General features: G+C 42.4%; 1 protein-coding gene across 3 annotated transcripts in view; it reads left to right on the top strand.

Annotated features, from left to right (window-relative positions):
• Window positions 1–17,751, top strand: part of FYN (FYN proto-oncogene, Src family tyrosine kinase) — a 138,737-nt gene that overhangs the window by 43,887 nt on the left and 77,099 nt on the right. For all 3 annotated transcript variants that reach the window (XM_041478099.1, XM_041478098.1, XM_041478100.1), the window contains exon 2: window positions 17,151–17,221. The gene's annotated coding sequence lies outside the window, so the exon portion shown is untranslated. The remainder of the gene's footprint in view (window positions 1–17,150; window positions 17,222–17,751) is intronic.

Raw genomic sequence — 17,751 nt, 5'->3', positions numbered from 1 at the left:
GTCAAACTGCCTGTCTCAAACTGTTAAGGCTGATAAACTGCCAGTAATTATCATTTAGAAAATTAGCAGCTGCCAAAACCATCACACACATCGCATGTGTTAGTTGGACTGGTTTGAAATTACTTCACTTAAAAAAAAAAGAAAGAAAGAAAAATTCCCGAGCCTGCATCTGCTCCAAGAATAGCGTGGAGTTTTGACATATGACAGTTGGTGCTGGCAGAAGTTATTTTTGTTGTTCAGAGTAGGCTTGGGGGATACTTTCTTGGAGTGCGTCACTACTGCTATTTACTGTCCGGGTAACAGGACAATTGAGACCTCTGAATGTTTGCAGCAAATCTAAATAAATAACTGAGGTATGTGGGATCTCCTTTCCCTTCCGTTCTCTTTCCTTCCTTGCCTATGACACTGGACACAGAGAATTAAAAATACCGGTTGCCAGAAGGAAAACTTTCTTATTTTGCAGTTGATTTCCAGCCACTCTAAAGAAACTGAATCATCATGGAAGGGCTGAGCAGGGCAGAGCAAAAGCTTAAAAGCAGCTTTGGCTGCACACCACCATCACTTCATGTCCTCACAATCCTCCCAAACAGCCCATATGTAAAAAACATGGCATGAGGCAGAGCAAGTTTTTCATTAATTTCCTCCCAAAGGAAGCTGAGTGCCACCATGACCAAGAGCTAAGGACGATATGGACACAACCGTATCACCCAGATATTGCTGTGGAGGAAGATGAGGGTGGTGAAATGACCATGTAGAAGCTTGCACAATGTTTTTCACACAGAGGTTTGTGATTTGGTCAGTCATCAGTGAATAAGTTGGTGCAAAGTCTCTGAATCAGTGATCTGGAAGTCTGAAGGACCCACAGTTGTTGGCACAAGAAAATGTCACTTACATTTTAGTGGGTGTACCTTTCTACTTCTGTTGAGTGTAATGATGTAAAAACTTTGTGTGCGTTCTGCTCTTCCCTCCAGGATGTGCGTTCTGCTCTTCCCTCCAGTCCAATACAGGACTTCTGGGGTGACACAGCCAACCTCTGAAGTTCCTGCTCACACCTGCTCTCCTGTGTTGCTCACCCATCACTGTTCCATAATTTAAACCAAAACATTTTGGAGTGATTGATATTAAACCCACGTGTCTCAAAGATTCTGTGATCAGTGCAATGTAACCAACAGGAAAATCAGCTGAACTGAGGTAAATGGAGAATTGCAGCAGAGCAGCCTCTGCATCCAAGGGATAGGGACAGTTCAGGGTCTATCTTCATCAGCACTTCTGATTTGTTTCGGAGGCACACCTTTTCAATAAGTGATGTCATGTGTCAGCTTAAACTCTTTGTGAAATGCAGGAGGAGAATTTTCTCTTTTCAAACAATATTTCTGGTACTGTGAAGCAAGTACTCAGGGAGTACCGAATGGGAATGGAAATGAAAGGAAAATGTATTGCATTTCATTATTTCATCTGTGTGAACACTTTACTGTGTCTAATTCTGTTAATCTAAAATTATAAACAAACTTAGCCTGATATAATCTAATTTTCATTATAGACACCAAATGCTATTATGTTCAGCAACAAATTGGCTTAAGATAATTCTGTCTTTACAAAATAAGATTGTAATCAACAGATTTATAATTTAATAAAGTCTCATGATATATGTATACCCTATAGCTTTTAGAGCTTTATTTTCAGTTCAGAGTTCCCATTAGTCTAATTTAAGATTATGGGTACAATAATTTGATTTAAGATATGCTTTTTTATAAACCAGCAAAGAGTGCCAGCATGAGATACTGAAAGGAAGCAGTGTGAGGGAACCGTCTATGAGATGTTTTATTACAGAGTTGTTGATGGATGACACTTAGTGACAAAAGTATGCAGTGAGAGCTGGTGTTCTCTCTAAAGTTTGCAAAGGGCAGGAGATAGTGAGGATATGGAGGGTCCCAACTGGGAAAGGTGAGGTTATTTTGTCTAAAATAATGCTTTTGCCAAAATAAAAAACTTTTTGTAGGTTAAAAATACTTTTTTCATTATTTTCTCTTTTCTGAGTCAGTCTAAACTGTAATCTCTGAACACCATGGTCTAGTTTATTGACCAGATAGCACTGATCTTGATGTATAAAAGCCCAACAACAGAACCCTTACTGACAGGGATATAGAAATCAATTGCATCTTATTTATGTAAGTACTTAAAAGAAATTAGGGATTTGTCTGTGTGTGCATGTTTTAGTTTCTGATTTATTAATCTACATTTTTGTAGATTACATTTTTGAAACAACAAATCTGATCCATTTTGCTTTTTTTTCCAAAATTTTTTTTTTTTTTTTAATTTAAATAGAATCATAGAATGGTTTGGGTTGGAAGGGACCTTAAAGGTCGTTTAGTTCCAACCACTCTGTCAAGGGCAGGGACACCTTCCACAAGACCAGATTGCTCAGAGCCACATCCAACCTGACCTTCAACACTTCCAGGGATGTGGCATCCATAGCTTCTCTGGGCAACCTGTTCCACTGCCTCACCACCTCTGAGTAAAGAATTTCTTCTTTGTGTCTCATTTACACCTACTCTCACTTTAAAGCCATTCCCCCTTGTCCTATCACTACATTCCTTTGTAGAAAGTCCCTCTCCAGCTCTCTTGCAGCCCCCTTTTTTGGTACTGGGAGGTGCTTTAAGGTCTCCCTGGAGCCTTCTCTTCTCCAGGCTGAACAACCCCAGCTCTCTCAGCCTACGTAGATGGGAGAGGTGCTCCAGCCCCCTGATCATCTTCACAGCCTCCTCTGGACTCACTGCAGAAGGTCCACATCCTTCCCATGTCTGGGGCCCCAGAGCTGGATGCAGCATTCCAGGTGGGGTCTCACAAGAGCAGAGGGACAGAACCTCCTGCCAGACCTCGCTGCTTTGGATGCAGCCCAGGACAGAGTTGGCTCTCTGGGCTGAGAGCTCACATTGCCAGGTCATGCTGAGCTTCTCCTCCACCAACACCCCCAGGTCCTTCTCCTCAGGGCTGCTCTCAGTCCATTTTCCATCAGGCCTGTATTTGTGTTCGAGATTGCCCGGACCCTGATTGCACTTGGCCTTGTAGAATGTCATGAGGTTTGCACAGTCCCGCCTCTCAAACCTCCTAAGGTCCCTCTGGATGACACTCCTTCCCTCCGGCATGTCGACTGCCCCACACAACCTGGTGTCAGCAGTCTTGCTGAGGGTGCAGTCATGTGCCTGCAGCTTCTTGTCTGAGCAAACTGGCAGAAATAATTAATTAAGCTTGCATAGTAAGCAGACTGTGGATCTGGGTCATCTGTAACAAATAGGTGAGACTTCGTGTAATGATTTTGCTCATGTGATGAAGTGTATATACAGGAATGTGAGTTTCTAGCTGGCTGGCTGTGTGTGATCAGAATTTAAGTATGTATACCTTTACCTCAGAAAGTGTAAGAAATGTGAGGATATGTACGTGTTGCTCTGGTTTGGGATGTTCTGAAGGGCTGGCTCGGGAAAGACCAGGGTCCCTCCCTCATGGTTTGTCCCTGTGCTCTTTCAAGGAACTGTAATCTTCCTTAGGTATACTTGGATTTATGCTGCTTTAAAGCCTGTAATTAAACATTCAGGGCTTGAAGAACCTGGGAAAGAGCAGTCCTGCTTGATCCTGTGTGTCCGTGAGCAAGGACAGCCCAGCTCGGAGCTGTGAGCACTAGGCCATGGCGCAGGGGGCTGGGGAAGGGTGCTTGGATTGCGCTGGGCTCAGGCCATCCGTTCCCTTTTGTGCCACAGCACAGGAAGACTTCTCTTCAGTATAACTGGAGCCAGCAGGGTGCATGTCAGAGAGTAGCTTCCCTTTCCCCATGCCCCCCTTCACCCATGCTTTTAAAGAGAGGGTTTCTCTGGCTAAAAAGCTGCGTTTCACGAGGACAGGAACCAAGAGACAGTTCATTTCTATGGCGAGTTGCTATAAATAGCTTGCTCTGTTAACATAAATTCTTTCTGTGAATCCTACAAACAGGGTTTTATTCCAAGCCTACAAAATGCTTTGTATAGCCTTGTTACTCTGTACGTGCTGGTGCTGGTGCTTCCCCCCACAAAATGAGAGGTAAGCCTGACACTTGCAGGACAATGCTGCAAGTTCTGTTAGATGGAGTAAAGGAGTCAGTTTTCCTAAACAGGCCAGTTACAGTGTCAGTTTTTTACATCACTAATACCAAAAGTATACCACTGGATTTTTTTAAGGCAGCTAACGCAGGACTTGCTGAAGTCCACGCACATTGGTTTTTGTTTATTCACCCAGGCTGCAATGTTTTCTACTGCTCTGCTCTCTACTAATGCTTGCAGCGAGTCTGGGTCAGAAGCTGTAGCTACTGCAAGCCTTGAAAGCTTTGCAGTGCTTTTAGGAAGCTTGTAATTGCTCCACTGTGAATCCTAGAGTGAGAAAGAACTTGCCTAGGAGGAAAATGTCTTCTCTTACTGCTCGTGCAGTGAAAACTCTACGGTCATAAATGGTCCCAGCTGTATGATATGCACCTGTCACTCTGCATCTTTTTATTTTCTTCCTTTTACATAGTCCTGGTACTGGAAGCCCTCTCTTTGGGAGAAGATTTTCATTTTCCATTTAAATCCATTTCTGCATTTGACTATCTGATGCTCAGTCCACGTCCCTTTCCCCTCTTCACATGAAATGGAAGCCAATGAGCTGCTGAAATTTTCAGAGAGCTGAAAGATGTGACCCAGAGGTGTCTGTCCGGAAAAGGGAAGTGCTTGGTGTTCAGGCAGTGGATAAAACACATGTGTTTGTGAGGATCCATGCTCTCTCTTACTTTTTGTCCTCTTTTAAATACATCCATCTGCTTGTGGAGAGCACTGTTTTCACTCCCCATACATGTGTATGACAAGGTCAAATGCAGATCCCTTTTTTGATGCCCTTCCATGCATGAGGTGCTTGAAAGTACTTGTAGCTCCCTGTTTGTGAGGGTGGGCTGGAAGTGCAGTAAGCAGTGGATGGGCACATGTGTAGCATGGGGAGGGGAAGAAGACCAAATACACTGGTTGTTGTCCAAGGTGAAAACTGCAGTGTGTTGTGAGCAGGGCATCTTGACATGCCAGGTAGCATTTCTGCACAGACTGTCCAGCTGCAGTGCCAATGGCTTTGTGGGACTGTTGTGGTCCCAAACTCTGTGGACAATTTGTCATTTGATGTAAAAGTATATGCGAGGAAAAGGAACCTGGTGTTTTTATCATGTACAGTTTAGAATATGAATTATCATTTGCAGTTTAAAATATGACTATTGATTAGCTGCTGATGATGGTGTTTACTGTTGAAATCTTCACAACTGGCCCTTGCAGCAGCTCCCACATTGTGCAAATGGTTTTTTGGAGGGGAAATTAATTAGCTGGCTTGCGTATTCCAAAGAAAGAGGAATAAACGTCTCGTCTCTTTGTTGCTCTCAGGCGTGCATCCCTCTTTTTTCCATAGGATTGTTATGGATATGTACTTCCAGGAATTGTACCGTCAGCCTGTACCATTCATACATTTTGTGGAGTTCATAATCAAATGGTTCAGGGCTGAAAGTGGCACACGTGCTGCTCTGAATGCTCCTTCTCAGATGTCTCCTGCTGCTGGTAACCCACATTCTGCAGCTGGAGGCTGCGCTCCAGGCGCCGCATGAATGGGGCGTCTTGTGCTTCAGCGAGGTGGAGTGAACTTGATTCTAGGTCAAAATCAAACGTGACATTTCCTAAATGCGTGAGTCCAAGCTAGTTACAGCACTAAAAAGCAGAGCCTGTGAGTACTTTCTGTGTGTTATGTCTCCCTGATTTACAGTCTATTTTACTCGAGATGGGAGGGACATTGAATGTGGGTTTATTATTCTGGTTATACCTGCAAAACTGAGAGTAGGAAAGAAAATAAGGAAGAGGAAGAAAATAAACCAGTGTCACCTCATCACATAGGGGTGCAAAAGACTTACCCTTACAGTACCAAAAAGCCACTTCTGTTGTTCCAGGGTGAGGGTATCCTGTTTACAAACAGTGGCCTAGATATTACCCGCCAGCACAGCTCCTTAAATCCACAGCCTGCTTCTCCCTGCTGCACTGTTCTTCCCCACAGTCCTCACAGGCACAGCGAGAGCAGGCAGTGACCCAGATGCGCTGCTCTGAAAGTGCCATTTGTTTCCAGCACTCAGCATGCTGGCAGATTTGACACATGGCTACACACACATCCATCACTGGACCAAAATACGCCTCTCCCATGCTGTAAGGGGTGTTGTATCAGATAAGCCACTGCTGACAGAGCCAGTAGCTGTTCACACATCCTCTGAGGTGTGTGGCAGTGTGGATGCACGGGACACCTGCCCTCCGAATGTGGAAGGATTTGTTGAGCTGCATAATGCAGTCCTGGTGCTAATTTTTTTTTTGACTGCTTAAACTTTCCAGGGGGTTAGCAGGCAATAATTTTGCTACTACATGATTTGTTGCCAATGCTACAAAAAAAGAAAAGGAGAAAGGCCTTTTTCTACTTCTGTTTTTTGTCAGGGACTACAGAACTGTGTTCTTTCTCTTCTCCTATTCTGCCTACAGATTTATCTCTGATTCCTTTGCATACAGAGCTATTACATGTATATATGCAAATGTGTGTTTATATAAATATGTATTTACACAAACACACACATATATATATACAATCACCAGAGTCATAGATACGTAGATATATAAGGTTGTTAAGTCTGGAACATAAAACTAGTTCTCTCTCCCCTCATCCAAGATATAACCTCTTCTTTGTGGATACCAAGCCATCAAGATTCATTCAGCATAACTAAACACATATCCATTGATACCTCCCTTCCTCCCTCCACCTGCAGGTCTCCCCATTATCTGCTGTTGCCATGGACAACATCCGTGTCCCTCAGCCAGGCCAAAATCTGTCCATCTCTTAGTTCCCTGTGTCTTTGCTCTGACATCAGCAGATTCTTCTTGCATACAGTGTCTTTACAAATGCCCTGTGCTATCCACCCCACACAGCTGAAATTCACATCTAAGTACTCATTTGTTGTCTTGAATTACTGCAACATCATTTTCTATGGCACCTTCAGATTGTAATTCCATCTGTCCAGAATGTCTTCACTAAAGAAATTTGTCCCATTTCCTCATTTTTAGCAGTGTAACCTTCCCTACGCGCTCCTCTACTGATTTCATCATTCAGCACAAGATGCCTATCTTTATCACCAAAGACCCTCCCTTCCTCTCTATTCCCATCTGTCAGCCAGCTCCAAGAGGGCATCTTTCTCCTCCAGCCTCCTGTGATGCCTGTCTCCTCCAGTGCATGAATTGCTTTCTGACATGTCGTTACAGATTTTCTGCTGACCTAACCCACCCAGTTAATACCAGCAGGACTACTTTCTTCTTGTCCTTTTGGTCTCTCCTTTAAAATGTTCTCTTTTTGTCTGCGATGCAGGCAATGCAGAGCAGCTCACCACCCATTTTCAGCTTTCAGAGTGCAGCACTTGCACAAGTAGTAAGCACTCACTGTAATTTTAGACCTTATTGAGATTAAGGCCTTAAGCAGCATCTCCTGTCACTGCAGACTTTTAAAAATAGGCTCAACATGCACGGTAATAGCAGCATTGTAACCATGGCAATGGAAGGAAGGCAGGGTTTGCAGGCAGGGATCTTACCAGACCAACTGGCGTGTCTGAGGCTGGACCAGGGTGACACAAGGGAGAGGTTTCAGGCTCAGGAAGGGACTGTGAGCCTCAAAGCACATCTCTTTCTCCCTAGCCAGGTCAGATGGCCTAATAAAAAGAATAACATAAGTATAGTTATGGGAAGCCACCTGGATGGTCATTCAAGGTCCCTTTTACTCCTGTAGCTCTGTTTTAATAGGCAGAGCTGACTTCTCCTTGTCCGTGTGCCGTAGGTTTGAGCGTATGCCGATCTTCTGCTGACACCAGCAGAAGGCCTCTGAATATCAAGAAACCAGAATATCCTCATTAAGGATCTTCTTGGAGGATACGAGAGTAATATATTGCTCTTTGAGTGGAGGCTGGCTTTGTGCAGCAATAAAGCATGAATATTAAACAGGAAGTCAATGACACTTCTGAAACATGTCTGAGACAGAAATCCAGATGCTGTATGGGGATATAGGCCCTTAAGCCTTATGTCTATGCTACTCTTTTTTTTTTTCTTCTTTTTTTTTAAAGCTGCTTCTGCATAATTGGTGGTGTAAGAGGGGGGCAGAGCAAGAGAAAAACCAGATCTTTTAGCCTGGTTTCCTGAGGAAGTGGGGGTTAGGCTGTTAACTCAGTGTGTTAGTACACCAGTCCTCCTCTTTGTAAGTTTGCAGGCTGTCTCCAGCCAGGGAGGAGCCTTCAGGGGCAGCATTTGCCTTCCCTCCCCTTTCTCCGGGGCATTAGCTGCTGCAGGGACATGGGCTGGGCAGCAGGAGCAGGGAGCTGCAGACACCCCTGGAGCAGCCGAGCAGTGGCTGCAGCAGGGCTTGTGCAGCAAGTGTGGCTGGGTACCAGGCATCTGGGGCTGTGGGAGAGCCAAGAGCACCAGGATGCAATGTGGGAAGGACTCTCATTATAAAGTTAGCATCACAGCTCCAGATAAGCTGGAAATTCACTTTCATTAGTTCCACTGATCAGGCGTTTGCTTAGTCTTGGAGAGCAGAAGACAAAAAAAGAAAAAAAAAAAAGTAGGGAGGTTGTACTGAATAGTAATGACATTTTAAATCCTTAGAATATATCAGCAAAATGAATTCTTTTGTGTGGCTTCTGCGCTGCAAAGAGGTTTATATTAATGTAGCACAATCCTGGAATTACATGAACCTTGTATTTTTTCTGGTTCATACTGGGACACTTCCTTTCTGAGGGAAAACCTGTTGTCTTTAAGGGCAGTGTGAAAGAATAAAGACTTGATCTAGAGCTTGAGGCTGAAGCATTACATCAGTGCAAAATCTTTTCATTCATAGTTCTAGTGTGTTGTCCTGAGAATTTAATTTCCTGTTTGCACTATGGGAGAGTCTTTTTTGGAAGCCACTAAAGAGCAGGGGTAGTGTTTAAGGTGTTTTTTGAAGGTAAACTGTCAAAATACAGTAAATTTTGTGGTTGGTCCTTTTATTTATTTATGTATTTATTCGTGTTATTTCCTGAATATAGAAACCAGCAACATAAAGTCTCATCATTAAAATAAGTAAATAAATAATCAGTGAAGTAGCATGAGGGACAGCACTCTTTTTTTTTTTTTTTCCACTTATCCCCATCCTCAGCCCATTGGTGAGTTTTCCTAGGTTTTGCAATGCTTCTCAGATTTCAAGGTTGTATTCTCTTCCGTTTTGTCTTATGTGACAATGAAGGACTTTATTTATTTTCTTTATTTGTCTCACTATTAAAAAAAATAAACCAGAAAGTCAAGTTTTTTGTTCTTCTATTTCCAGTACTCTTGTTTATTTCGAAACTTCCAGAAAGAGATAAGAACAGCTTAAGAAAAACGCTCTCCAGAGTAATCCCTTAAAGAGCAGCAAACAAACACTGCAGATTGGTCCTAAAGGCTGTGCTTCCTTTCTGGGGAGGGAGAGAGGTGGGGAGAGAGGATGTTTTCTTTTTAGCTGTGCTCTAATCATCTGATCTGGGATTTGATAAGCTCCACAAGTCTGAAACCGCTGCCTCCTCCTGTCTTCCCCCTTCCTGCCTCTCAGAAGATTAAAGTGAACATGGCAAAAAGGAAATAGTTTATTTTCAGCTTGTTGTAGTTAATAATTAGTTTACAGTGCAGCATTCTCATTGTTTGTATTCTAATCGTGTTGCTATATTCTTTTCTTACACTGTTTACTTTTCACGTCACGGGCCTTCTTTGATACAGAAATAGGTTTACAAATAGTCCATTCTTGCAGAATTTCAGCCTCTTTTCTACATTTTTGTATTGCACATCAGGAAGTGTGACACATGTAGGTGGAGTATCTTCTGCAAAGGCTCGCCTTGCCTGCCCCTCCATGCTTTCTTTTCACTCTCTGACAATTTGGAATTACAGCAGTTGTGAAACCACAATAGGAAGCGATCAAGCCATTAAAGTATTACATGTCCAAGATATAAGTATTATTTGGCTCATTTAAAATTAGCTAAATCTGTGTATTGACTGAACTGCAAGAAGACCTTGGTAAACACCCCCAATTTGTCCTAAGAGATACTTGTGCTGAATTCTTTTAACCTTTAAAGCCTTGAAGTAAATTTGCCAGGACTTTGAGTCTGTGTGTTCCCATGTGTGTATTTTTAATGATTTCTTCCATAATGGGAATGGCTGACATTATGGGTACTGTAATATTGCAACACTAGCATACATATTCTATATATTCTCCGTGTATGTGTTTGTTGTATGTCATGGAGAAAATGCCCTTAATTAAAACCATGCACACTGATCAAAGTACAAAAATATTTATCATAAAACTAAGATTCTCTCTTAAGGGGAAATTTGTTTATAATAACAATTGCTTATAAAAGCAAATTTTTGTATACAAAAAAACTACATTTGCATGTAATTGCACTTCTAAATGGCCTTTACTGCTTCTGCAGAAGGTTTATAAATACAATGTTTAGCCAGTTTCTGCTAAAGGTCCTTCTGGGTCAATCCTGTATCTTTAGAAGGAAGGCATTTTCTTCTTTGAAACAAAGTGGAAAATCAATTATTAAAACAAAAGGTTCTGAAACCTTGCATTATGCATGGGGGTTTTTTCCCCCTGCTGTATTTTTTAACTTTCATAGTGATGTGAGTACTTATTTCTGGCCACAGAAGTGTTTCACTGATGCCACTGGGATACTGGGCAGGTAAGGATGAGCAGGATGACGGTGTGGGAGAGAGATGCAGCACTGGCTCTAGCCGCTATGTCCCTGCATCACTGTCTGCCTGTGCCTTCCCTCAGCTCCAATGATGCCCAGCAGCATTTCTAGGAGCCAGCTCAGAGGGATAGAGAGTTCAGTCTATTTTTAGGACTATGGTCTCCATTCATTTATTTTTTAAAAAATTGTTTGGGGCACAGTACTTCTCATTTTTCTGCAAAGAAAAATGCAAGTGCTCTTCCCGTAATTAATGAAGTATTTTTTCTACTATTTTGAGAACTGAAGTGTGCTGCTGCAATCACATGCCCCTCATATGTAACACTCTCAGTCTGAGTGCCTGCTCGGTATTGAGCTTGCTAATAGCTTCCCCTATGGATTGCTCAGCCCCCGTGGCTGCCCACGGCCTCCTGACCCAGGGACGGGAGTTGCAGGGGGAGGCTGAGCTGTCACAGCATGTGCTGGCTTTCAGCTCACACAGAGCTGCACACTTGCTTCTCTCCCCAGCAGTGCAGATGACCAGAGGTGCCACAGGGTTTGGGTTCTTCTCAGAACACTTTCAAAGGGCTTTATGAATGGGCTGAGAGTGCCATTGCCTTTCTATCCCCAGTGGCTTCACTGTGCCATTCTCCACTTGCTCACCCTAACCACTGGCTGTCCCACTGAGGGTTTCTTAAAGCTGTTGGCATCTTTTGATTCTTTGCATCTGCCTCTGCTGGGTCTCTGTACACACCCACACTCTCTGCCAGTACTGGAGTTTTCCATGCAGGAGTTGCTGCTTGGATGGTGCTGTGTTTCCAGATCCCAGCTTTATGCTGCTTTCAGCTCTGTCTTGTTACAAAGCCAAGCTGATGCTTGGGAAAGGAGAAAGTTGTGAATGAAGATTTTGTTTAGTTTGTCCAGCTTGAAAGCAAAGAAAGGGGAAAGGTACTGGTATCACTGATACTGAACTGGCCTTATCAAGGGGCTTGGACTGCCTGGGTGAGTGACACAGCCCAGGGTGAAGGAGAGCAAGCAGCTTTGGCAGGGCTGGGAGCCACAGAACGTGGGCAACAGCTGACAGCAGCACGTCTGCTAAAGGTAAGTCAATATAGCAGCTCAGTTTTTAATCTTTAGCACAGTTTGTGGGTTTCTTTCCCTTCATAGCTCCATTTTATTAAATCAGAAAAAGTTCAAGCAAAGCCTCTGTGTTTTCCTGGTGTTTTCCTCCCACGTTTCCTGTTTCTTCAGACTTGTTGCCACTGCAGTGGTGACTTTGCATCTGAGTTCCTTCTGCTCCAAATGGAAAGGGCAGACGTGTTTTTAGACAGGAACAAGTTTAATGGTGCAGACAAACATTCTTGTTTTGAAACTACTAAACTACTTTTGGACTCCTTTGACAGAGGGACCTAGTTATCCTTATTTACATCCTGCATGTGCGGAAGCTTTCCAGTAACTGTTTTAGAAATCCAGTGACTTTGACATGAAAAAATGCAGAGTGCCTCTCCCATAGCCAGCGTCCTCTTTCCAAGTTTTGACGCTGTTGCATGGGAGGACAAACCACTAGAATATTATTGTGTTAGTATAAGTCTTCTAATGGTGTTGGTGGTTGGTGTTTTTTTCCGTTTGCTGTTGTCCAGGGTTGTGTCTGGACTTGTTGCAAGAGCAGATTTTGTTGGGAGCTCTCTCTTTCTGCCCTCAGCTGTCTCCCTGCAAGCCCGTTGATGACTGGGCTTTTTCATATCATGTGCCAGCTATCTGGGACCTCACTTAGAAAAGAGGTAGTTTCAGGCTAACAGGGAGGCTTTTGTCTCTGTGTAAGAACAAGCCTATAAGCTTCCCTTAAACTTTAAATGTTTTATTGTTGGAAAGCTGTCAGATGTTCACAGGATAAGGGCTCTTTATATGTAATCTGGCATTGCACAGTAAAGGATTACTTAATGTAAGTTAAGATGTGCGGTTCCTTTATAAACTGGCTATGTAAATTCAACATGTAGGATATTGTTTTTCTCCCTCTGTTCAATGTTGCTTCTAGAAGGGGTTTCTTGGTTTTGGTCAGTTGGAGGTTTTTTGGTTACTTGGTTTTTTGGTTTTAGTAGGGTTACAAATCTTAAGTGGTGGGAATAGGTGGAAAATGCTGCATGCACCCAATTAAAAACAGTACATGTGTGCTTCCATAGATTTGTTCAAACAGCAGTGTCAGCAGAGTCCTGGGTGACAGAATCCTCAACCACTCTGTAAAGGGTAACTTGAGATTGTTAGAGCAGAGTCCTGGTAACCTACTACTGAAAAAAACTTTCTGGACCAATTCATGGTCCCAAATCTGTGTGGTGTGATGCAGTGTAACATAAGCATGACTGATATTGAAACAGATAAAAAAGGCAGGCTATTACTCTGAAGAGAATAACCAACACTTTCTTTTCAAAGTGGATCCAGCTCATTTACTGGTTACACATCCTGATCCAGACATGTTTCTTTCTAAACTGTTCAGCATGAAAAACTTAATCTTCCTAGTTTTTGCCAAGTAAAATAGCAGCCCAAGCACCAGGAATGCCTGCTTCTACTTGAGGTTTGCAAAAACAGCAGCAGAAGCATGTTGCTAATAGAAAACTGACAGATGTTCATAATTATGTAGATTTTCTTCTGTGTTTGAGCACCATAAACTCAATTGCATCTCCTGGCATTTGAAAAGTAAGTAAGACCACTTATGACTTCAACCAGCCACTTCCTCCAGCTGGGTGAAACTCGTATGAGCTGCAACATGTACCAGAGCAGCACCCTCTGTGTGGCTGTTTTTATGCCTTCAGTCATGTTATTATCTGTTTTCAATGGTGAATAAATTGTCACCGAACAGTTTTTGCTTCAATGAACAATCAGGAGTTTTGTGGGTTCACGTCTAGGATTATTCACAATGCATTTGATTCAAAGATCCTTGAAGTTGGTGAGTGCTGATGGATTGGGAGTGCAGGATTGAGAAAGAAGTACTTACCATGTCTGCTTTCAGTGATTTCTCTTTTTGTCAGTAGTAATAAACTTAATTCTGATCCCAGTATGAACTGACAATAACACATCTGAAAGCTGATGAGGAAAAATAGAGGTTGTGTCATGAAGCAGACAGAGTCATGAAGCCGAACATACAAATGATGTCTAGTTATGCTGCTTGCCACATTGTTTCACAAAATACTTCTTTACTTTTCCACAAGGCTATACAACTGCACTGCTGATATATATGTAACACTAGGAGAGGGATGTATGGGTTTTTGGTAAAAGGTGGCAGTTTGTCGTGCTGCCTACAGGAAAAGGCTGTTCCTGGCAGATAATAACTCTGATTAACCCCCAGAAGTGCTTTGCTTTTCTTTAATGTTTCGAATAATGTCGCTCTGAGATTCAGCACAACTTTTCGTGTCCATTGGTGTGCAAAGGATTTTCTGTATCTTACCATGTAGGAGGAGATGCTTGGGCAGCTTTCCTTTGGATACTGGTTGGACAAACTGTTTGTTTCCTCTTCTATTTGTTATAGTAATTGTAAAAGAAGCCTATATTGGTGTGCCTTGAGGCCTGTGTTAGTTTGTTTTGTATTTCCTATGCTGTACTCTCCAAAGTGAGCAGAGCTTTTCTGAAGAGTGCTCATCAAAATTTGCAGATATGTATAATGATCCAAAGCCTTCAAGAAAAAGGAATATTTCCCCTACATTCTTGGGGAGAACAAAAATCGTTAAGACTGAAATTGAGCTCTGTATGGGCCCCCAGACTGGACACAAAGAAAGAGTGAATAATCTTCGGTTTGCTCTGCATGCTGTGTCCCGCCCTCACCCTCAACTATGCAGCAAAACACTTCCCTTCCCTTCCCTTCTCCCTCCCTGTTCCACCTCCAAGCCTCTCTTCTCCTTTGTAGCCTAAGAGATAGAGCACATTTTTCACCATCACCAAAAATAAAGCAAAAAGTTTCCCCAAGCTTTCTATCTGCCATCCCTACAGTTCTGAAGATCTTGCAAGGCTAGAGATGTGGTAAATTGTGTGGCTGCCTCAGATTTAACCAGACACCCCTTTCCCTAGCCCTCTTGCTAGTTTTTGTCATACATGGTCTCAGTGGAAGGCTTGGACTAGACTCCTTTGGCATGTATTAAAGCAGCAGCCTGCATTCCCTTGCTGTAACATGGGAATGTTACATGTTACAAGTGGAGCTGTACTCTTGGTCCATCTTTTCCATCTTTTCCATCTTTTCCATCTTTTCCTCCCTTTTACCCTAGAGTCAGCACAGGCCTTTTTCTTTTTTATTTCTTCCTCTGTCATTTTATTTTATTTTATTTTATTTTATTTTGTTCAGTCACTCTTCAGACAAACTTTTCTGAAGAATTTCCCCAGTTTGGTTTAATCCTGGTTGCTGCACAGGCATTTGTGCTGTGGTGAGGGAGGAAGAGAGAGAGGAAGGGAGCACTGCCAGGGCTGCATCCAGAAGCTCCACACCAGTGCTGGGGGGAGTTCAGCCCCTTTTGGCAATGGTGCCAGCCCTTGTCTTTCAAGTATTCCTGGGACCGGCAGCATGAAGCACAGAGTTTCCTTATTTGTCACCCCTCTGAGGAAATTTTTTCATCAGTCTCATGGTGTAGAAGAAAATAATGAGCTAATCCAAAGTTGAGGTGCCACTGGATTGTTTTGGACCTGGCTCATTTCTTAGGCTTCTAACTTTTCTGCATGCAGATTTTATCCAATTAGTTAGGAGGCAGAAGTAGAGTTTCTTGACTTGATGTTTTCTTTCCAGGCCAAATGCCTGGAAGCTAGGGAGGGAAATAGATGGCACTGGAATAATAACCACCTTCCCTGAGTTTGAGCAAAGCACTTAAGACCCACTTTTTTTTTCAGTGTTTTCATAAACTCTGCCAAGCTGTACAAAAGGTGATGGGAGAGGAGGGGGTGTTCATTTTTTTTCTTTATTCCTTGATATACCCACTCTTTTTCTCAACTGCTAAACAAAGAAAGAAAGCAGAGAAGACGCTTACGTTTTTACTTTTCTGTTAGAAAATGTCTGTTCCTAAAATCTCTCACAACAGCCTCCTCTGATTTGTAATGATGCCTTTTTTTCTTTTCTCCCCACCCTGATCCCTCCACTCAAATGAAGTCTGAGCTTTATAATATCAAATTGCTAATTGGGACTTAGAGCAATGTGATTCAGTTTCCATGTTTTAGAGGAATATTTGTTTGGTTATTCCTTAATTGAAATTTTAATTTCGTAACTGCTTTTTATGTAATGATGATCAGTAAAAATAATTTGATTTAAGAAGCCATTCCCCTTTTGTTTCCTGTTTATGCCTACAGCGTCTTTCAGGAGAGGTGCTGGCACAAGAGTTGCTGTTTCTGCAGCTGAGGCAGGTTTTCATGATCAGTAGTGCAGGGCTCCAAGTCATCTGTGTGTAGCTGTGAAGTTACTCATCCAGCAGTAATTTCACAGATACCTCTCTGGTGAAAAGTTCAGCCATGTACTTGGGGGAGAATGGGACTTAGAAGCAGTTCAAATTTAGCCTGGCTTCACTGGTGTGGACACCTGGGCACTGAAAGTTATGTTCTTCTCCATTTACTGCACTGTTACCACTCCCAGTGCTGAGCACCAGCAGAATCCTTGCCTCTTCCATCTTCTAGGAGTTTACAAACTAAATGTTTTAACATCATTGTTAGTCTGTGCTCCATGAGTTATTCTTTCAAAGATTTTGCCTTAAGGGAAAATAAAGCTTAGCTGTCATTTGAAATTTACTCAGGGTCGGCAAAATGATGGCATTTGTCACTTTTGCTCTCCATCGTCTTCAAACGAGCCCTAGTGTGTGTCAAGCTGGATATTGTGTTGGCTTCCTTCTTCTCCCTCTTTGTTCTCCTAGAGAATGCCAAGTAATTAATACAGTCTAAAAATGAAGTGTGGCACAACCCCTTTTTTCCCTTTCTGTACTTTTCAAACAAGGAGGCTGTCATGAACCTACGTGCATCCAATTCCAAAACCAGTTTGTTAAAACAAAATGACTTAGAGATACTGGGTTGACCAGTTTTTTTAGGGTTGGATCTAAAATAATTGGCACACTTGCTGTGTGCTGCTGTGCATTTCTTGTTGTTGACCTTGTCTCCCTGAAGTCTGAATAGCCATCATGTCAGTGACAGTGATGTGTCTGAGCAGTCTGACGGAGTCCTACAATTATTTTAATATTTTGCATAATACTAGTGGAATTCAATAATTAGTTGTGAAGGTTCAGATCCAATTACCTCCTTCCCTAAACCAGGAAAAATTGTGGAAGTTGGTGATAAGTGTTAGTAGAGAGAAAGTGTAACATAATTTGTGGTGTTCCAGTCACTCATTATTTTTCTCCTTTTCTATCTTATTTTACAGGGCATGTTTTTGAGCCATTTGTGAGGAAATGTGGTGAAAGTAAACTTGCTCTGTTCGGGGGGGAAATTGTGGTAAGTTGTGCTGTCTTGATCAATTTTGGTGTTCAATAAGAATTTCATAAAGGTTGTTTTAGCTTTTTTCAGTTTTAATTTTTTTATTTGTTTTTTTAGCTCTGGAAAATACAGAGTTATAGTTGATTATATGTGCTCTTTCTCTGGTACGGAGACTCACAGTATGAGAAGCATTGACAGAGAACAGCATGCTGGGCCTCAGGGCAAGGAATGTGTTTTCATTTGCTCCAGTGGCATCTGCTTATTGTGTTTGTAGCTGTTCCATTCTGCTGAAGAATGGTTGAGCTGAAACCTGGAGTAGAAGAAATAAAAAGGCCTAATTAAAAAACAAGGGGTACGAAAAAAGCATGCTAGCTGTATAAAAGATCAGGAGCAAAGGTAATGCAGAGGGAGTATGTATTTCCCAAGGTGGTGGGGGTGTCCAGTCCCTCTACAATCCTTCCATTTCTTCCCAGAATGTCTGACTGACACCCTTACCATGTGGAGCTGGGATGGTTTGCTTATGTCTGAGAGATAAGGAGATGGTTAAT

The sequence above is a fragment of the Pyrgilauda ruficollis genome, unplaced genomic scaffold, assembly GCF_017590135.1.
Source record: "Pyrgilauda ruficollis isolate IOZ18807 unplaced genomic scaffold, ASM1759013v1 scaffold43, whole genome shotgun sequence".
Taxonomy (NCBI): domain Eukaryota; kingdom Metazoa; phylum Chordata; class Aves; order Passeriformes; family Passeridae; genus Pyrgilauda; species Pyrgilauda ruficollis.
This window is presented reverse-complemented; position numbering and strand designations above follow the sequence as displayed.